Source organism: Nipponia nippon, unplaced genomic scaffold (assembly GCF_047370975.1).
Source record: "Nipponia nippon isolate SJK-2023a ecotype South Korea unplaced genomic scaffold, ASM4737097v1 scaffold_6, whole genome shotgun sequence".
Taxonomy (NCBI): domain Eukaryota; kingdom Metazoa; phylum Chordata; class Aves; order Pelecaniformes; family Threskiornithidae; genus Nipponia; species Nipponia nippon.
Genome location: NW_028262380.1, coordinates 78,201,133 through 78,224,373, shown reverse-complemented (window position 1 = coordinate 78,224,373; position 23,241 = coordinate 78,201,133). Strand labels below are relative to the sequence as shown.

Genomic DNA, 23,241 nt, shown 5'->3' with positions numbered 1-23,241 from the left:
TAGCCCTACTCTAAGATGTCATCTCATCTCTGATTTCTCCCATAAATTTAGTTCACTCAGAACCAGATGCTTCTTATTCAGACTGATTAATTGTAAGAAAACTTAAGATCTGCATTTAAGGTTTCTCACTTCATCTCATTTGAGTGTGAAAACAGACAAGAAAGAGATGCAGAGAGCAAATGGTGTTCCAGAAGAAAATGGAATAATTTTTCAGTTCACAACCTGAAGAACTCACTGTCAGCTCATCTAAGCACAATACTGTAGGGTAGTCAAAACTGGCTCAAGCTTCTCATGTTTCCTTTGAACATTATTGAAATAATTCATAATTAAAAATTCTCAATACTTTGAATGGAAAAGTTTCTGCATACCAACTTATTCCACTTTTCATGATAGGGTGACTGCCTTCATGACATTTCTCTCATAACTTATTCATTTGCTTCTGCAAGGCCAGGATACATGTGCGTTGCACGTAGGGATGGATGGGAAAAAAATGAGATGCCATTATCCTCATGCCCTCCCCCATTTCCCACAGAAATAAAGAACGAAGATAGCACCCTTTCCTACACCTTTAAAATTTTACTCCATGGTGGAAAAATCATTTCTAGAAGGAACACCAGTGACAGCTGTGCTAGGAACTGCAGAATGACAGAGGGTATGGGCAACCTCTCTAGAGAGCATTTGTTTCTTGTAATACACAGCATTTGAGACTAGAATAATTTTCTGAGCTCAAGTTGAACAATAGGGTGTGGAGAAAGGAGCTCAAAAATCTCAACTAAATCACTTCGCCTAGAATTCGTGTTAAAAGCAGCTCCTTCTCCCTCCTAGAACGCTGCTGAATTAAAATAGGCACAAAAAAAATGACTGAGTAATTGCTATTTTGTACATAAGGTGAGGCTTGGCAAGAAACAAAGATATTTGCAGAAAGTCAGGTGGCTGGCATGGGTCATCATGAATTCTGAGCTATAGAAAAAAGAAAGAAGTCTAAGGGCCTCAAACCTGATAGAGATCATTAACAGTGACAGTCAGAAATAGTGAACTCCAGTGCCTTGTGGGTGTTCAACTTAGTTGATGATTTCCTCATCTTCCTCAGAATGTGAATTTGAGCAGATGAACCTTATGAAGGCTATGTAATCATACAGCATAGCATGCTTTCAGGTATTTCCTCTTTTTGTAATGTACCATAAAGCAAGGAATAATTCAGAACAATCACAGAGCAAGAGGATTCTCTGATAGAAACAGATAATTAGGGTCTTCTGAAGGTGATATTACTGAATGCAAAGCTACTATCATGGCCAGAGGGAGAGAAGAAATTGCCTAGAAAGACAAATTTAAAAAAATGCTTTCAGAATTGGCCAGAAAACGGAGTTTCCATTCCATTACTTTTTTTTGGTGTGTGTATCTTCAAGCATTAGTAGTTTCTGTTTTCATGCATCATGTTTGAAACTGCTGCAGCCGTTGTAATGACAACTGACATAATTAAGCCAACTTCATCTAAGTGAACCATCTAAGTAAGATTGATTTCTACTCAGTTTATTACAAGAGATTTTGAGAAGACATTTCAATAACAAATATCCAGCTGGACTACAAGCAAATGTTAAAAGACAGTCTGGTGCCTTATAAGAAAGTATGTAGCAAATTGTCCCCCTCCCTCCGTACCATGCTATGCTGCTTCTAAATACATTGGTTCTGTTACCTTTCCCTAACAGAAGTTTAAGGAAAACCTGGAGAACAGAGCTGGATGAAGCATAAATCTCTATATTAGTCATAATTAATTGTAGGGAAAGAATTTAGCATTTCATAGTCCACGTGTATCTGTATATACTTGAGGGGCGGTACATAACATTCCCAAACTTAATCCTCAGAGCTGAAGCTTTAGTTTCTACATATGCAATGACTACCCTACAAGTATCATTAGTCTTTTAAAAAATCTCATGCCATTTTGGTACTGGACAGTCTAAATAGGAAGCCAGTGCTGCTGTTGTCACACATTGCTTCTCAGAGCAAGTCTAGATGCAGTAATTAATCAAGTGAATAGGCAGCAGTGCTAAACAAAACAGTTAGCGACTTGTGTTACCCATGCCAGGAAGCATTTTGGTTTCTTCTTACATCTCACTGCATAAATACAGTAACAAGAGACTTTGCAAAAGTTTTTTGTGTGTGCTTGTTTTCTCCTCAGTATTTCGGTCTTGATCTGCTCTTTTAGTATGTAGGGCCTCTTCAACAGAGAAGACTCATAATTAAGTATTCTCCAAATGCAAGGTGAACAAGCATCTGCAGGGGATTAGGCTGACGTCAAAATCACTCCAGATTCTCTATATTAGATATGAACTTGGGTCAGGAAAGAAATGAAGCACTTGTTCATTGAATCATTCTGCCACTTAACAAATCTTAGCCATACTTTAGAAGGTAATTACATTCCCAATAGCAAAAGTGAGCTGAAATCAGTTTTGCCAGATGAGTCTAGATGAAAGGTACTGATAAAGGCACCGGGAGCTATATGAGTCTTAGTTTTCATAACCAGACCTTGTTATAGTCACCAACAGGCTTGCTAATGCAAGTGGAGTAATCTTTTCAAGATGATTGCAGAATCCTCTCTAGCGCAGAATATAGCTTCGTGCATTGACCCAAAAAGAATGGGAGAGATCATATAATACACTCTTTTGTGGCTGCTGCCCTCTTCTGTAAAAGCAGTCTGGACCTTATGGAGTCTAAAGAGCTCTGTGCTAAGTTATTCTAGAAAGAAATGCATTTATCTTCTATTATGCTATTCGCTCAGACACAGAGGTAAAGCAGTCCTGCTTTGGCTGTCATTGTCAAGGATTCATGTTTAGGCACTTTCTCTCAAAAATATGTCTAAGATGAAACAAGGCTGTGTTTAGAGAGTACAATTCAAGACATGTTTGTATGGGCCTTTTCAGTTACTGTGGCAACTACAAATTCGGTAAGGTCCTGTAGACTGGCCTCCTGGCTGTATTTTCCCCTTTCCCATAAGGTTTTTAGATGGTTGCTAGCATCGACCATAGATGTGCGGGGCTGCTTGCACCTTGAGAGATTACAGTACTCCACCAATAATAGCCAAAACCACCCCATATCTACTAACTACACTTATGACCTCTTCCAATTGGACTTTGTCAAAACCTGTCATCATGAATCAGGACTTGTAGCCAGAGTAAAAAAATTCACTCAAGAACCACTGAAAACCAGCTCGTAGCCCTGAGGATTAAATAAGCCTAGGCAATTCCTGACAGAAATTTGCTTAAAAACTCTTCTAAAATCCTCCAGTGAAGGAGTTTCCAGGATGCCTAATACTGCGAAGTCTTTCACCATCCTCAGAAATATTTAATATGCAAGCTTAAATTGTCTTGCTGTAAACTTGATTTCTTGCTGGTTTTAGCCTACAAACAAGAACAAACAATTGTACTGCCTTCTTTAGAATAGTTTCCTGCTGTGAAGAGGTTAAGTCCTCCCTCCCATCTCTACAGTTTGGGTTTTTTTTTCCTCCAGAAGAGAAAGACTGAATACCCTAAATTCCTCCACAGCTTCCTCATAGGTCATGTTTTCTAACTCTTTTAGCATACTTGCTGATCTACTTTGGACCCTTTCCAATTTGCCCACATATTTCTGAACTTGACAGAGTACTCACAGCACCAAATAAAGATGAATAATTACCTCCCATGTTCTACAGATTGAGCTATCCTGTTAATATGGCCCAGGATCATGTTTCCCTCTTTCCTTAAGGAAAAAAAAACCCAACAAACAACAAAAACCCCTACCACCTACCTCTCACTCCAGTCTTCCCTTATTTAATTTAGAAACACACTAAACAGCCCCCAGAACCTTTGCAGCTGAACTGGTGTCAGCAAGACACTTCTTGTTTTTATAAATTCCATTTCTTTCCCAAGTGGAGCAGTTTGCATTACTCTAATGAATTATATCATTTCACTTTGTCTTCCATTTTCCAGATCATTTTGAATGTGGCTCTTGTATAATGCCAACAATCACACCCAGTGGGCTCTCATTAGCCAATTTTATGTGTATACTCTTGCTTCACTGAATGATTAATGAAAAAAGTCATAGAAGGGGATCCATGCCATAAGCCTATGTTTGAATGTACAATGTTACTTTTTTCAAAAAAAAAAAAAAACACCATACCATTTTCTAAAGGATCTAACCTTGCAAAGCGCAGCCAGACAATAACGATAAATGCCTTGAAAGGCTTGTAAGAAAAATCCTTCCCTGGTGTCTATGAGCACAACATTAATAGTTTTCTAATCAAAGATGGAATCTTCTTGCAATAAAGCGTGGTATGCTTTGTGTAAGGAAACACAGAAACTCATGGGAGATCTGTCATTAATGGTAATAGCCAGTTTTCAATCCCATGGGGATTTTTTCCTGCCTAGAGATATTTGGTTAAAATCCTTATGTCCCCACATCAAACATGTGAGAATACAGAGAAGCACAAAAAAATGCTGTATCAGAATGGACTTAGTGAGGACAAAAAAAGAAAAAAATAAAATGTCCCTATCTCAGCTAGATCAAACTTCTGATTCTTAGTCTAAAGAGACTGCATAAATCATATGAGGAAATGTGAAAACAGTACTTACTGAATAAGTACCAATACTTTTAATGTGCAATATGAGTCTGCTATACATCCACTAGAAATTAGTTCAGGATGGCTTTTAATATAGCTGCTTGAATATTTCATATCAAAATATTCCCCTTTGGAAAAAATGAGTTTTAGGGAGACCATCTGTGTTTTCATGAGGAAAAGTCCCAAGCTTTCCTTTTTGTTTGTTTATTTTTGTGGGTTTTTTTTTTTGATTGATTGGTTTTTAGTTGTTTGTTTTTTAAAAACACCACCCACCCCTCCCCGAACAGCTTTTAGTGTTCATATTTCACTTCTGTCAAAAAATATTCAGATATGGAAAACTACAAAAAAGCCACACGGAACTGTAGCCGCAGATAATGTATTTTTTGTGCCCTCAGTACTACTCTCCCTCAGTTTTAATTTTGGCCTTACCCCCTTTTCTTTTTCCCTCTGCTTTGTTTCTCTGCTCCCTTTTGCAACATATCAAGACAACAACTAAAAATTCATAGGACAGTTTTAAGCCACATATGCAGGGTAGCAAACAGTACTCTGGTCTGCAAATAACAGTTACTTAAAAATAATCATAGTTTATCTAATTGTGCCTGTATTGGGTCTATAAAGTGAAAAAATCATCATGATATCTACACAGATTTGTAATTTACTTTGCATGTGCCCTACAGCGGCTGTTTTGTTAGGGAATGACTAGGAAGCGTGATTGTAAAGAAAGAGAATAATAATTTTCCTATGATCAGGCATTTTTATTTTTCTGCGTAGTGGATTCACTGCCCTCTACTGCTTGAGATGAGAGCAAAGCCGTGAGGGAACTTCTCTCAATGAGCCAACTGTAACATAATCTGACTTGGAAAACTTGTAATAAGAAAATAGTAGTCTCACCTGCTTCTTAAGGAGAATGAAACTTTGTACTAGCAGTGAAGATTTCCATTAAAATAACATGCAATTAGAGTGAAGGTCTTTGTTATTATCTCAGAGTAAAATGTTTGAACTACATTATACCGCTTTGTACAAAGAGCACAGTATGCATGTACACCCAAGCAACAGGAGAAAAAAAGTCAGTAATTATCAATAAACTGACATGTAGAGTCTTGGCTCTTCAGTAACATTTAATGTTTAGGTCTGAAGTCAGGTCTGAAGTCTTATAGTAAATGAAGATCTAGTCAATATATGCACTTGATGAAACATGGGTGTTTACTTAAAGTGAGATGTAGTCATCTTTGACTATAAAGGTACCTAGACAACTAATCAGATGTTGACATCTGAAACCAAGACTTTGGGTGTATCCATATAATACAATGGAAAGTGCATGCTTCAGCTCTGGACAAGCTCTTCAAAACCCACTAAAATAGTGTAATATCTCACCTTACTATAAGGTTATAGAACTTGAGATTGAATGGCAATATCGAATGCCACCATCCTACTTCTACTACGTAAGCTAACTTGTTCACAGAAATATTTGGGGCTTCTGGTGGTGATCCACATGATATATAGATCCAGATTTTAAAAGTGCAAGCAGCTTTTGAACTGTGTTCAGTATACAGGGGAATTTTCAGCACAGCATAGACTGTACTGAAAAAAGTATGACCTGTAAATAAATATTTGATGTATTTAAGATGCAATGGCATAATGTAATGGCACTTAGGTCACTGAGCTCATGAGAAATATAACAGTAACAAGGGCAGTAACAAGGTGAAAACGGCAAGTATATTTTTATCTCAAGATAGCAGCTGGTGACAATATAATCACGCCTATTCCAATAGCATAATTTCACATTGCAAATATGCAAATCCCAATTCAACAGCTTGTTGAGCACTTCTCACCCTGTTCAAAACATATAAGTAGTGTCACACTGAAGCTTAAGATGTTCTGGGGATCACAGTGACTTGCCAAGAGAAACTGATGAGGAAGAGAGGCAGCTAACACCAGCCAATTAATAATCCTCAGGAAGCACACTACACTCAGGGTTGGTTTTGCGCATTTTTTTTGTAAAAGTGGATTTCGTTTTAAGCAACTACCACACACTGTATTCGATGAGTCCTCACTGATGCTGCTTCTTAAGCAGCCACATTCAGACTGTATTTGGAATACAGTCTTTACTCACTCATATTGAACACTGCTCATTCCCTGCTAGGTAGCTATCAGTCTTTCCTCCCTCTCCAGATACTGTTTTTACAGTCTTAGTAAAATGCATGGCCTCTTCCCTAGATATGACTGTGTCTTAGCTGTACATGTGGCTGGAGAATGACAGTTTCAGCTATTTTCATCATCACTATCAGCTACTTCAACTACTTTCTATTTTGACACAAGACCTCCTAAAAAGCCCAGTCGAGATCAGTTATTGTCTCCCCATCAGCTACAGCATACATATGGTTTGCATCCAGATGTAACATGAAAATCTATACACTGACTTTTTAAAAAAGAAAATTATCACACACAGTGACCCTATTGTGGCCAAGGCCACCAGGGCTACGATCACGTACATACAACCATTATCTCGGTGCTCTCAAAGACAGAGAGGAAACTCGCCACCCTGAGGGTTGTGCCACACAGACAGTAGCCAGCTATTTCTGCTGACACACTACTGAATGGTTTCTAACATAGTTCTCAGAATAAAAAAATACCTTCCTCCATATAAGGAAATTTTGATGCCCTGGCCAAGCCTTTAGTATTTGCATGGCTGAACATGAAAGTGAACTCTTCACTAAAATCTCAGAACACTATCTCCTGTGTGTTTACAGTATTGATGTATAGTTTTTCTTTAAAGGAATATAACCACCATATTAAAAAGAAAAGAATGGTTACCATACTTAAAGTTGATGTGGATTTTTTTTAAAGCTAGACATAAAAGTTAAACTAGTTAAAGTACAATTTTAATAGTGTCAGTTATGGTTTTATATATATGCTTTATGATAATCCCATATCATTTTTAACATTTTTTTTTTCCGATATCACAGGAAAGCAAGAATAGTGGGGCAAAAGGCCAACAAATTTCCACATTTACCTGGTGTTCATTATATATGATGCTTACATATACAGTTTTAATGACAAACACGTATGATCACATAGAAACACACATTACCAAGAGGAAGTCAGTAAAGATAATATTGAAGTCAGACACTGGAAGGGAAAAAAAATAATCCAGGATACAAACCCCAAAGACTCTTCTGCTCTTCTGAAGAAAATTTTCATACTATTCAAGAAATTATCAGAAATCTTTATTTAGTCTGAGACAAGAATTTTGAAAGAGTGAATACTTGAGAAATGAAAAGGAGCTGTTATAGTCTGGTTGTAGCAAAACTGCCAAGTATAAGATGCCCAAGTGACACACTTATCAGGCTGGCCTCATAAAAACTAAGCAGTCTTCCTTGATACTGGGGCTAGCTAATTCAGAGTGACTGTGGAAAGTTTTGAGCTTCGCCTTTCTGGGCAACAGGATATACACAACTCCTACTGAGGACTGGATATTGACCATCACCCTAGGTTTTTCTTTTTTTTGTTTTTTAAAATGCTTGTCTGCCCACATTACATTGTTCCCACCATTCTAGTATCTTAAATATCATAATATTGAATAAATCATAAAAGAATTACAAGCATTACCTAGACAGTTGCTTTTTCCAAACTTAGAAGTACTCTAATAGAAAAATAATTATTCACATTTTCCCTCAGTCTCATTTCTTTTACCCAATTTGTTTCACTTCTTGTTTTGGACTCTCAGAACAAGCACTATGGCAAATATGTTTCTAAAGCAGCTACACAAAAGGATTGCAGGATTAGTAATATTTTGGAAGTTATTGGTTTTCAAACAAATCCTTATCCTTCCCTGAATTCAGGCTTACACAAACATACACACACAATACAGCTGTCTTCTGTAATATTATGCATTTTGTGCTGCTGAGTTAACCTTCCACTATTAAGAGGAGGCCTGACGAAATCATTGTACAATCACAACTTACAGACCAATGGTGTTTGTTTACAGCATAATGGTGTTGCTTAATCCTATTTGTCTCCTACAGCAGCATTTCAGTAAGAAAATGCTGCTTTTTCCAGAGAGTCTTAAAGAACAGCTTAGGCTTTCCACCTCCCTCACTATATCCTTTAAAGACTTTTTTCCTTTTAATTTGCAGAATACATTATTATCTGACATGACTGGAGAATACTATGCACTGAAAATAGAAGCATGCTTATCTAGAGGTGCATGAGAGGTGGACATTAGAATAAAGTTAGAGAAAAAAATCGCAGAGTCAGTTTCTAATGGTATTCAATCAAATTTTGAAGTTAATATAAGACAACAGTTTGCAAAATCTAGAAAGATAAGCCAATTTGAATGATCAAATAAGTATCCTTGTACTCACCACTTTAGATGATCAATCAATGATGACTAAAATTTCAGGTCTGAAGTCATGTCTCCTGGGTTTTCAGCTCTTTCAACTTTTTTCTTCAACATACCCAGCCAATGTAGGGGAAAAAGCTCAAGTGATGCAAGTTTATATATCTTGCTGTAAACAAACAAAAAGAGAGCTTAACTCAATTAAGATTTCCCTTTCTCTGGTCCAAAAGTTAACCTTGGAGCTTTATAGTCCTTTATTATTGCTTTGGACTAGGCATCTGTATATTAACATATTTGTATTTACATTTTACAAATGGAAGCACTGTATGTAATAGATTTATGTCATTATTAAACAGTTAAGTGTTGATCAAATGGAAGTTTTTATTTATTTAGCAATTACCAGTTCTAATCTCCCTCTGTACAACAGCTAACAAAATGAAAACAAATGCAAGCGCAGAACAGTATCTTATGAGTAGGGCATGAAACTTTCAGTGGAAATCACACTGCAAAAGTTAAATTGAGAATACATTAAGACAACTGACTGACCAGATGTACAACATTTTAACATCTTTTCATTATCAGAAAATTGCTAGGTTTATTAATAAAAACAACAAGGATAAAGTTCACTGCCATCTGAATGCATAGCCAACAAAAGTCAGAATTAACCTCTAAAACCTCAACCAGTTACTTGTTTAGGAAACAGGTAGGGATATGTTTAATCCCAGAAGGAAACTGCTCAGGAACTGGGGAGAGGCAGCCTGAGATTCCTGCCTGAGACAGCTGCGAAGTGGATCAAATTAGGAACATGTCTTTGCTGCAGAGTAAGCCAGCAGCACTGATGACATTTAGGAAGGAAGAGAGGACTGCCATGGGAGGATTTCTTGCATGCTTTCTCAGTGAGGCAAGGGAAGGTATAGAGGCACTTCACAGGAGAGAGGGAGAAGAAAGTTTCAGCTGAAAGCAGAGTTAGTTGCTTCAACACAGACTGAGAAGGATGAGGAGCTGTTTTTTGTGGCACTGCTCCAGGAATGAACATGACATTGCAAAAGGCCTTTAGCAGAACCATATTTTAGAGTTATGACCAAGTTCCTTAAGTTTATCATGATTAATCCCTTACAATTCCTGCAATTATCTTAATTTTTTATAGCTCGCATCCAACCTCTAGATGTTCCAATGACAAAGTAACAGTACACTGTTCTGGCATGTTTGCACCAAAAAAAGCACTCAAGTTCTTGCCCATTTGCCACTATGGGGCAGTGTTGCTTTGTTTAAAAGCACAGGGAGCTGGTACAGTTCACCCCCCCCCCCTTCAGCTAACAGATCTCTTTCTAATTTATTTCCTTTAGGTGTAGTCCCTGTACTTATCACAAATGCCCACAATGCCACTAGTGCCATCCAATTGTTCTGTTCCTTTCCTATATTCAAAAGCAATATAGTTATTATATAAAGCTGATTTCACCAATAAATCTGCAAATGTACCCATCTGCACAGTAGTTTGGCTAGAGCAGTAGATCCCCAAAATACTTGAACTGCTTCTCGTACTTTTAATAATGAGCCAGGACTAGTATGTCAGTATATTCAAAAGCATTCTAAATGCACATTTCAAGGTCAATAATTTTATTTCTTCTGAATAACACATGTCAGAGTATTATTTGTCCTGCTATTCCTGCTTCAGTGCACCTGATGGTGGATGAAGGAGTTTCCCCTAGTTCAGGCTATTCAGCAATTGCTGCCTGTGCTTCTGCTTTGCCACCAACTACTCTGCCCTGTCTTGTCTTCCACAAGACACAAGACTGTTGTCTTTCCTTATGTTACTGGAATGCAGACATCACTTCCAGTTGCTGTGTTTTTTCACTCCTAATTCAGATAGTCTAGCTGTTCATAATTTTATTCACCTGAAGCCAAACAGGTTATGTCACAGCTAGCTAGACAATATACAAACAGAAGTAGAAACCCAAGACAAGTTAAGACCAGCATCAGTTCAGTCCTGCCTCCGAGTTAGAATTCATGGCAGGAGCTGTGTCAGACTACAGCAGAAATGGACCCAGTGTCCTTAATTTAGCTCTTTTACCTCATCTAGTCCTTACTCAAGCAAAACCATATTGGCCCCAACTGCTACGCTAACATTGGCAACAGCTGCTATGTTACCTGGGCTGCCTCTGAAAGTCTGGCCAGATCAGAAAGTCTCCCATGCTTCCCAGACAAGTTATTCCCTGGAAGCCAAACAGTTCATGTTAAAACTGCACTAGAAATGATATTGAGAAAGTTGATTGAGAACACATTAACCAATTCCGTTCAGACCTTTTTCCTATCTATTCATAGAAAAACAGGGATTAAGGGCAAGAGTTGTGTTTGCTGGATGATTCTATGTGAGAAAAAAAAAAGGCTTCAGCAGAAGGCTCCCTAGCAAGCCAGCATTTCAGACACTACTCCGTTCGTCTGCCATTAACTGTGACTTACTATTCTTAGCCCACCTGACCACTCTGTTTTTCTGCAGCACCCAGTCAGTGGTGCACTTTGTACTCAGGATAACTAAGAAAACTGTAGTTGGAAAGACTGAATCTGTAATATCAAATTTTACCTAGTTTCCCATGAAGGCCATTACAGTGATTTGTTGGGTTTTCCTAGTGTTGTCACCTGTTAGCATACTAAGTTGTCTTTTGGCTCCAGACTGTGTTGGGAACTCTCTCTTCCCTCTTGCATCATCACTGGTGGTAAAGAGCCTTCTCTGACATTTTTAATAGCTAAAGCAATTGTTTCAAGAACTTGAGAGAAATTAGAATATTAAAAACCAAATACTGGTGTTTCAGTTCTCATTTCAGTTCCCTCTCTCCCCAAAAGACATCCAAGTCAGTCTCTTTGTGTTTTCCAGTTGTACACAGAATTTTTCTCCCCCACTGAGTAACAAGTATTCTTATATATTACAAAAAAGTAATGGTCCCCCAGCACAGCCTTATATAGCTCTTTGCATAGAATCTCTCTCTAAAAATAGAAATCTCTTTGACATTGAAGCTCCAGGCAGCATGGAAACTTGCATTTCAAGCTGAAGCTTTTGGAAAGCGCGCTTTAAATTTCCTTTACAAGTGTCCCACAAATGGGGAAAATGCATGACCTGTCCTGTCATGACCTTTGAGTAAATGAGATTTTGTTTGCAGCCAGTTCTGTTGCAGCAATACCTTCTTAGAAAGAAGCAATAAAAAAAGAATGCAGCACTGGCCAAAGGTGCTGGATTTACAGCTCTGCAAAAATAACACCCTTTCTTCCACCCCCCCCCCCCGCCCTTGTACACAACTGTCAGCCTTTCCCAGACTGCCTGACTGGGCAAGATACCCTGAGTTAAGCCCAACACTTGCACTGAAGACAGAAGGACAGATGAAAACCAGAAAACAGAAATCTTGCACGTCAGCATAGCAGTTTTTCCAGTTCTCAGGCAGGCATTCCTCTTGGGAATACATAGAAAGGAAAGGGGGAACACAAATCCTCTTGGTCCAGCTTTTAAAGATGCTGACAACTTGCTCCTACTAAAGTCAGCAACAGAAAAAGCCAACTCTGCCAGCATGCCTGAATTGGAGACTGTAAGAATAGGAGGTCTAATTCTTCAGAGCACTAAGTCCAGGAGTACTAAACAGAGCTCAGCACCTCTATGTCAGACTTGCTCAGACACAACTGTGCAAGGGCAACAGCCACAGATGGACTATGGACACAGGAGCCAGAAATCTGGCTCAGCTTCCACAGTTACAGTCTGAGTAAAACAGCATTTACTCAGTGTTCTGCGTACAACTATCCATTTGCCATGCCAAAAAAAGTTATTCTGCCATCACTGTAATATTCCCCTGGCAGCATATTTAACATGAAATTGAAAGTGGTGTTATTTCCAAATTAACAAATACAAATGAGTACTGATCTTAAAATGCAAATGAGGAGATGGGTACATGATTCTAGCCTAACTTGAAAGAGGATCTTTTAGCCTTCAGTCCCAGGGCCAGTCTCATACTCTACTTGCAAGATACTTCATTTTTACTCTGGTTGGCCCCACACTAGAATTCTGATATATACAGCCTTACACAGTATTTTATTTAAGAGCTGAAAGACAGCTCATGAATACTAATCTCCATGTCAATTTTATGAAACATGCACAAATTGACAAATGGATTCAAGGGCTGCCTACACAAGGAAGGACTGAGGAGGTGACAAAGTAAATCTTTGCAATAGACATGCTTACTCTTATTAATTTTATTATTATCTTTGGTTAAAGCCATTTCAGACTAAGCCACTGAAAAAGAAGGAAGAATCTTATGTGACCATTTGAATCAATTCACTATGACCATTTTAAAACTTGAACAAATTAAACTAAGGTAAATTCTGAATATATTTAAGCCTAAAAAAATTGAGACTCAGATAAGGAAATCTTCATGGCAGATTATGGTCTTTAATTGTTTGATTAAAAGCACAGGTCTAACTAACTTGCTCAGTGTTGCTATCAGGTGAATGGCAAAGCCCACAGAGGGAATAGTTTTTTCTCCTAGTTCCCTGGAGGCTTCGGAAACATCTCTTGAGAGTCTCCAGCCACCATTTTCTCCCCTCATTAGGGCCTCCAGCACAAGCACAGAAACCTTGCCTCCTCTGTTGGGAGAGCAAACCAGAAGCAGACCACTGACCTCCCCTGATAGGCATGGATATCCTTGGTGTACATCCACTCTGAGCCATCATTGCTGCTTTCCTGGCCAGCTTTATTTGAGCCACCAGAGAGCGGTGAGGCTGCTGAACATCCAAATTCCCCGATGAGTCACAAAAGAGCTGTCCAGGACTGCAGCCAGGCAATACTGGAAGGCCTCTCCATGAGCCTATGTATTGGCACTTACAAAACATTCACCCAGTTTGGCAGAGCCTTCCTTTCTAAGCATTAACGTGGGTTGGCCTAATATTGCCCTCCGTTTTAAAAGGTTGTTTCAAAACATCACACCCTAAGCGTGAGGGATGTCAAGTAAATTAGAAGACTGGTAACTAAGTTTGCATGCTTTTTTTGTTTGTTTCTTTAAATAGTGAGTCCTGGGAAATTTGTCTGAAACTCTATTTCATGGCTAAAGCCACTAGCCAATACAAATTTGTCCATAAACTGTCTAAGATATGAGGAATCCGGCAAATAGAGAAATATTAGGGAAGAGTGAAATTTGGGTGAAACAGTGAAATAGGCAATTCTGAAATTTGGACAGTAGAGAACTTTCCAGGGAAGTAGAGAAGCTTGAGTCTAGCTGACTTATTTTGAGAAGAGAAAGAAATAGTTCAAGAGAGAACAACATGGTAGAGTTTAATGTGAAATCCTGGTAAAGCTACCATCTTTCACAGAAGACCATTTTCTTTGGTCTAACTGTAAGTTTTATTTAGTTGAACAGTCCAGCTAAAGATGACTGCAAGTAATGGAAGCTGGAACTCAGTCCCTGTATTAAGCTCTCAGTGAGTTTGGGCCACTGTTTGATTTATACTTCTCAAATGACTGGGAGCTTTGTGCTTTCCTTTGAAGATTAGGCATTGGCCACTATTTGTGCATAGTACAATAACTGTTTAATGTATATTATCTAGATGCTCCATTTACCAGATGCTTGTGTTATTTGGTTTCTTTGAACAATCCGATTCATTTGTGCTAATGCAGCCCCAACCCCCCCCCACCCTGTAACATGAGATCTGGCCCAATTGTGTGAGCATTGTACACACAGAAAGCTCTCATAATAAACACAGTGCCACTGCTTTCTCCATTGGAAGTGAGGCAAAGCTTCCAGTTACCTCTTCATGATCCTTCTGGTGTTGACTGAATTGCTGCCTCGGCAGTGAGGCAAGTAGCAAGAAATACATTGGGCACACATTTCGGTATAACCTTGACATCATTGACAGCGATAGCTACAGCCCTCACTGAAACAGAAACCTGCAAGACGGCATTTGTTTCTTCTTGCTGCCTTCGCTGTTCCTTTTGGGAGGATGATCATATGCCATGCTTGTATATTTGCAAACTCATGACATAATGTTAAGGGATTGTCATAAACAATACCATTTCAGGGAATGGACTGAGGAGACTGAATAGCAGTTTCATTTTAACTGTCACTGGAGTAGTTTTGCTCTAAGGATTAAATGTGTCATCTCATATCTAGAGTTGTAATGAGAACATTCCCTCCCTCCTTTTGCTCTGTCTGTTCCCCGTCCCCCCACTTCAAGAGAATTTGGGCATATGACCAATGGAGTGAAAATGAGACAGGGAGCCGCACAGGACAGGGTAATTGATACAGGATATGAAGCTAGGAAGGAGTGGGTTTGACAAAGTGCACACTAGTAGCTGAGTGGCTCATTTGCCTGCTAGTAGGATGGATTTATGGCCTGTATGTCACTGATTAAGAAGCCAGTTGTCATCCTCACCCCAAAAAGCCCCCACACCCCTCATATTCCCCTCTCCACCCCCCCACCCCCCCCACCCCCCGCCAACATTGCTTAGTCTGAAAGGCAGGTCACAGGCCAAACCATCAAATTACACAAACATGCTTTGGACTAAACTGAGGAAAGTACAAAAAGTACAAAGATCTCCAGCAAACTCTTTCCCTCCAAAATGATTCTCCCACCAAGACAGAAAGATTTTCACATCTCAGCACCATTCTTATCACAGTGCTGGTTAACTTTCCAGCTGGCAATAGAGTTTATTCTCTTATTCAAAGAGACTTTTCTCTTCCTTGCTACCTTTGACCCACAGCAAAGAAGATGCCAAAAGTGGTCTGAAGCTCCCAGTGATGTTCCTGGGATGATGCACCCTCTACTATTGCTCAGGTCTGTGCCAAAGGGCAGCCAAAAGTTGTCCTACCAGAAAACTGTGAATTATCAGACTCAGCCTAAAGGCTCTGCATGCTCTGTAATCAGTCATAGCTGGAACTTGCAAATCCGCCTTAAACCTCATTCATAAACAACTTCTCACAAGTTAGTTAATCCTAGATTATTTAGCTTATTTTACAGATCTGAGGTACAGGAAAACTACCTGCAGCTTAAACTCACAAGCCTATCTCAGTTCTCCCGAGACAAACCTCTTGACAGCTCCAAACTTCACAAAAGCACAGAGCAATCCAGGCAAAGCAAGGAACCACCTATTAAACTTGGGACCCATTTAACAATGGCTGAATGCAAGCTTGCTCAGTGTGAACACTGCTCTGCTCTCCCGTTCCTCTGCCCAGAATTATAGGGGTGAGTTAGAAGCAATGAGTAGCACTGAAACCCTCAAACTGCCATCAAGTTAGAAGAATTCAAACCAAACAAGTCCTTAACTTGGCAACAATTCTGCCTTAACCAGAGATGGTAAGTTGGCCTCTCAGCATTGCCTGCAGCATCTGTGCTAGTACCAATTAGAGCCTTGGCTCTGGAGCCTATAACCCCAACTCCAGTCAAGACTGAGGGATGGCCCATCCAACCTCCAGCATGGATAAGTAAGCCAGAACAAATTTTATCCTAACTGATTTCACAGCCTAAAATTACAAACTATTAGCCAAAACAGCACAGCCTGGATCCACACACTCGTCCTCCTGGTATCGTAGTTCTCACTATTGAAATGCAGCAACAGTAAGCATGTTTACTAACCCCACATTAGGCTCTAGGGCTCTGCCAGCATAACCCACTCCAAGAATGGTGCTTATTTGCCAGCTGACGTCCTCACTCATCACAGCAAAAACACCCAAGTCTGGGCTGTTCCTCCAATCCTGGTCTGAACCTGGAACCTCAGTTCCACACTGCCACCTGTAACTGAACACGCTGTCCACATGAGCACATTTCACACATGACAAAGCTGCAAAAGCAGTAAGAGCTTTTGCTCTTTAAGTTACATCAGGAAGTTTGGAAAGCAGTCTCAACAGGCCTCTCAATAGCCAATGTTGATTTTCATTAAGTCAGCACATGGCGCTCTGTGTCAGAGGCCTAGAAAACTCAGGTGTTGTGTCAGTGTTTTAAAAAGATAAACACAAGTAATTATATGTTCTGGTATCAGCTCTGACTATATTAATGGAAGAGTCAGTATGGCAACTCAAAGAATCAGGAATATGCAATTAAATATGCAATCTTCCATAATCATTAAGTTCTGTCTCAACAAGATTAACTCTTCAGGAAAACTTGTAATCACATAGATGTAACATGCTTTTTCTAAAGGACTTGCCATGGCACCACAGATTTTGTCTGAGAAATTTAAAACAGCTCATTCATAAACCACTTAACAGTATGTATTCAGTTTGTTCTAGTTTACAGTTAAAGCCACATGAATATATTTTAGAGCAGAAGACAGTCTCCTGACTCCAGCACCCCACCCTCTGTTTCTGCCTCCTCTCTTTCTCCCCCCATTTGCCTCCAAGGACCTGCAACTCCTGTTCCTAGAGGATGGCAGTTGCTGGCATGGTTCAGGCATACCTGTTTGGTACCTTCCTCATACAGTTATCCCACTTTCTAGTTCTGCAGCTAGCCCATACATCTTTGTTTTACAGCACTGCATGATGTGATACAAACTCAGCAGAATGGACTAGAATATACCTCATATCATGTATCTTGCAGTTAAAGAGGAACCATATGGCCACTTTTCCCCCCTTCCCTCTCATTTATGGGGAAGAACAGAAGAAGAATCCAGTCTTTTTTAAGGAATGGAATTGCAGGTCTGAAAGTCCTTAAGTTTTCAGTTACTTCTCACATACTTTTGCTGGTTTCTACCAGCAGCCACAAGTCTAGGCTAGAAATGCTGTTTTCTTTCTAACAATGTGCATATACCCTGTTATTATCTTAGCACCCGCAAAAGTTAAGTACTTTCAGATGGCAGTTTTCACTTTTTACCTTTCATTTACCTGTCTTTTGCTTGCAATTTGGGTATAAGAAATGTGCCAGTTTTTCTACTGAACACACCTAGTGCATGGTCTTAAGACCATACTAATAGTGCAAGTATATAGCAGTTCCACTGCTGTATCAGTGACAAGAGTTCAGCCCAAAATTAGGCAGTGGATATCATTACCACAAGGACTGTCTATTGTAGTACTTCCAGTGTTGCCTCAAACTGTTCAGTAGCAGATAACACAGGCATTTTTATTCTCTATTTAGTCTCCCTTAACCTTATCATCACAGAAATTCTTTTGTCCAGGCCATAAGCTATACTGTAGTTAAAAGACTTTTGATGCTACCTATGTACGAAAAGCACTCAGTAAAGATGCATTATTTTCTCAATCCCAAAGACGCATTGACAATTCAATTCTCTTTCTGCACAGGGGGTGGTAGGAAAGAAGAAATGAAAATGTAGCTACAATGTTAATGGAGAGATCAAAGTTGGTTAGGATTTAAAATAAGCCAGGAAGCATAAAGCCAGTGACTATTCAAGGAGGTCAAGAAGAAAAGGGGAATGGAAATAGAGCAGAGAATGCACAGCCACACTACTGAGAGGCAATGGCATCATTCCTCACCCTGTCACATGTTCACCAGCAGCACTAGTAAAAAAGAAAATCAGCACAACATTTTAGTTTTGACACATCAACTACAAGTATGCAGTAGTACACCCCAAAAAGGATAATCCATAGCCAGGCTATACGCTAGACATGTTGCACAAAATGAGTAACAGACTAACTGCTGTACCCAAGCTCACTATTGGGAAATTTGCTGTGTTGCCAGCATACCAGATCAATATTTCGGAGGTCATTATCTCATCCCTTCTTCAGCTGCTAGCTTTGGATTTCTGCCAGAGAAAGGCAACCACTAGCAAGATGATACACTTGTACATTAGGCAAAGCTTTTGGGAATTTGAGCAGGCTTTTCTTTTCACTGAGATCAGTCTGCTCTCTGGTTCCAAATGGCACAAGTGCTCCATCAGTATATAAATGGTCAAACATGTCCTTTAACCCTCCCACAACAGTATGTTTAAGGAGTTGTACCAAACTGCATTTGTTGAATATACTTCAAAAAGAGCATTATGGGAAGGAGACGACAGTTACCAGACTGAACCAGTGCACTCAAGAAGTGTGATTTTACATGCACAGTGCAACAGGAGAACTGACTGGATACAGCTAAACAATAAGTAAACCAATAACTAGATGATACTATCACCCCTCTGCAATAATATCCCACAAACTTCTACATGTGTAAACCATGATTAGAGTTTTGCTTTAACTGTGAGTTGGCATGTAAAACCAGAGTCTTCCAGGCAACTAGATCAATGGATTTTAAAGTTAGAGTACCTTCGCTTTATGTAGCTTAACATCCTATATCACATATTTTGCCATAAACTACCATAGTATTATACCACTGTTCATCTTTTCTAATTATGATATTGGTGATAAGCAACTCCCATGAACTGAAAGAGTAACATCCTACCTCACCTTCTGGAAAGACTTTTTAGATTTAATCCAACTGTTCAAGAATTGCATCAGACACTAAAGAACATTAAGGAACAAAAATACGTCTGAACATATTAACTCATTTCTCCTTTGATCTCTCTAACATTGTGTTTTCTCATTCTAAAGTCCATTTAGAAATACAATTAGCTTTACAGACAGACTTGAAAGCCATTTCTACAACAGTGGATGTGTCTAGGAGCCTTCCCTCAAGACCACAAGCAGAAAAGAGTGTGCTGAACTGCCAAATTCCCAATATCATTATCCTGCTACTGGGAAGAATTTGGTGACAGGAAATATTTCTGTGCTTACTTTGCAAGCCGAAGACACTTCATTATTCAATGCTTCCTCTCAGGAAAAGCATTCAGGAGATAGCTTAGAAGCATCTTTGTTCAACCCAATTCATTAACAGACTTTTGCACAGCCTCACTAGTCTTACTGTTCAAATTCTACATACACTCCCCAAAGAATGGGACACAGTGACTTCAAAGGTAAAATATAGAAAACTATGTTTTACTGTACTTGTACTATCTATATTTACACTAGCTAAAATCACAGCACTCCAGCTTTAGCATCTAACATGCTCTAGGGGCAAGGCTCTTTATTGCATGCCCGTACATTCAGAGGAGCTAAGGAGGGCTTGGATCTCACACTCCTGATTGAATATGCCCTATCTGAAGGTTTTACATTGTGGCTTTTACTGTCACTGAGTGTGAAGGAAACTAGTTTGTCTGGTGGAGAAATTCAGTGTGGAGGGGATGGGAACTGGTATCAGCCTGATGCAGACTCATCTCCAGGCAGCACAGATGCAAATAGCTTGAGCCACATCGTGCAGCAGATTCATACTTGGAGGCATGGCTAATGAAAACAGACTACAATTTGGTATACCAGCTCTAAAAAGGTCCTTCATAAGAATAAAAGGTACACAGTCATCATGGATTTTAAGAGTTTGTATACAGAATACTCCTACACAGGTAAGTCATCCCACTCAAACTCCAGTCTATGACACTCTTATCTCAATAGTATATAAACCAGCTTGCTTAAAACTTAGTCCCAAAGCTTGAGCTCTGGCCTGCCAAAAGTGCTGGGCCTTCAGTTTAGACCAGAACTTAGTATTTCCAGTGAATTTACATGGACACAAGGCCCAGACTGGAGCTCCAGGCAAGAACATTTCCTAATTATATGGTTCTGAAAACCTCTCAAGAAACTCCTACACTATGCTACCACTACTCAGTTAAATCTGTGAGTGGCTCAAATTCCCTTTCTGAAGATCTGATGACTCCTTCCTGTTTGCTCATCTCTATCTTTCCGTCTACTGACAACTAATTTCTCTTTCTATACCTATTCAAAGAGGAAACTAAGAACACAAAGGTCATTCAGTTTTCCTCATGTATGGGCACAAGGTCTGATAACTAACTGCAGCTTGCCCTGTTTTATTACCCTGACACGTGGACCAAGAAAACAAAATACTTTGACCTTAGATTTTCCCAGCTGTCTTAGTTGTATCTAAGAAACCTGACATCCTGTTCTATCCTCAGACCTGTATTTTTTCCAGCAGTAAAGGAATCGGTATTTCTGGAAAACTAAAAACCCCGTTGTAACAGTCACTTCATTCACAAGGTACTTCTGTGTCCAGAAGCAGTTCTCAACACAAACAGACAAAACTGATACTTGTGCTTACAAGTGTGAAACAATGTACTGACACCAAGTGAGAAGTTTTAACTGTACTTACCACATAGTTGCATGTTCCCGCCTCAAACCAGTGTAAGGATCACATACCATAACCTGGGGAAAGAAAAAAAAGCCTTTAGAAACCTCCTTATACTAAAAAACTACTAATGGTTACTCAGTTACCTGCCAGACAATCCCTGAAGAGAGATATCTTAATGTTACATGCAGAAAGTCATGTAAAATGGCAGGTAGATAGAACCTGCTTATAGAATAAAAAAATTTCATCATAACAATACACAAGGCCAGCCATCAAAGACTCAAGACTAACACTGAGAACTTACACATGTAAATAAGGTTCACTAAAACCAGCTTCAAGCCTTGAAGGCCATACAACAGTTCAGAAGAGGCTTCAGGAATCAGATAGGATACTCAACCGAACAGTCTCTTCCAGAGGTGACCTCTCAATGAAAGGAACTATTCTGTCTGTATGAGCAAGGGACCTTAAATAGCAGGGAAGTGTATTTCCACTACATTCAGTGGCAATATTTTCTGTTCTGTTGTCTAAAAGCTGCTGGCAAACTAAGAAAGGATCAGTAAATAGTTCTGAGAATAACTCATGGTTTGGAAAGCTTGCTTTGAATTGAGAATATTGCTTTGCAAATATACGTATATTTTAAAGCCACAGAAGTCTTGCTTTAACAGATAAAAGTTTAGGCTAAATGGATTGTGCTTATGCTCAGATTCCTCATTTTCTTAGGTTGGTCGCTTGGTCAGGCTGAACAATCATTGGGCCTGATTGCTCAGCCAGACTACATCTGAAGCACATTACTTAGATGCACATCCCAGACACAGGTGTGTACTCCTAGCAGCACACCAGAATAAGATATACATCATCCTTCCCAAAAGTCACTGGTAAAAGCAAGACTATGAAACATCCTAATAATTTCTTAGTTGCACAATTGGAGAACCAGGACTGCAGAGTTTCAAGTCCATTTGCTTCACTTTAAACTACAACTCATTGACCTTGTTATCAGGTTCAACATGCCTCAGCTCTCTGATCTGCTTATTATAGGGCTCAGACACACAACCAAGATCATCAGCTGGTAAGCTGAGCCCCAGTTGCTGTCTGTGCATCCACTTGCAGCCACAACAAGTAACAGGTGCATCTACTTTAACTTTTCAGCTTCATCAGGATTACATTTTTTGAAGCAAGTTTCCCTGTTATCCTGATTTACCATACCTTGTTTCATAGCACAGAACAGTTTTGGGTTCTATAAACTAAACCTATAATCTATAAATCTAATACCTGCTACCTGGCAAGGAGTCTCCAGGTGACAGAACAGGACTAGAGCTAGCTTAAAGTAAAAAGACTACAGCATACACAGCACAAAGACCGGGCACCCAGCATTAGCTTTCTCTACAAAACCCCTCCTTTGCCCCACACTAGCATAAGCACAGCCACTGTGTATCCCTCAGTTTATTCATCTTTCACTAGTTAAGAAACTGACTGAAATTGCCATATGCTGTAGACATCCATAACTATTCCAGCCCCAGAAACATCCCACAGCTGCCACCAACCCACAGTAAGTTACTATCCCATACTTTTCACCCCAACATACCTGTGCCTTTGGGATGTGATCCCTCACCAGCACACCACAACACCCAGACCTCACTCACAGCTTCCAGCCCAACTCTTTATAGACCCTCCTCCTGAAGAGCCTCTGGACGGCCCCCTCGTTGCAGCAGCTGCTCCTGAGTAGGTGCCAGGTGAGAGGCTGAGGGAGGAACCCTCCACCCTACCACCAACCCTCCACCAACACTTCCCTGTCCCAGGGAGCAGTGCTGCTGCTGCTGCTGCGTGTGAGGGCTTGCGCTGCACTGCTCATAGTGGGGTCCTGGCTCCTCCGTGGTGCTCAGCTAACAGCAAGCATCCAGGCTAAGTTCTTCACAAAGGAAGTTTCCCCTAAAATTAACATCTCTGTGGATATTAGGAATTGTTCAGCACTTGACATTTTAAGCAGCAAGGAGCACTCCTGATAGTGAGAAATTCTGGATGCAGGAGTAATCTGGGAACAAAAAGAAACTACGTACTTCAGGTGAATTGTCCAAGTAATCCAGCACTGCTCTTCACACCCTCTAGCAACAGCGATATAAACACCTGAAATTAGAGAATATTGTGACAAATGGCTCAGAATACCCTGAAGTCTTTATGTACAATTATTTATATACAACACTTTAATACTGTTAAAAATTCAGAAATCTAA

At 39.6% G+C, this 23,241-nt stretch overlaps 1 protein-coding gene across 2 annotated transcripts in view; it reads left to right on the top strand.

Moving 5' to 3' along the window:
* Window positions 1–23,241, top strand: part of SYNPO2 (synaptopodin 2) — a 93,970-nt gene that overhangs the window by 35,381 nt on the left and 35,348 nt on the right. The gene's annotated exons all lie outside the window — the stretch shown is intronic.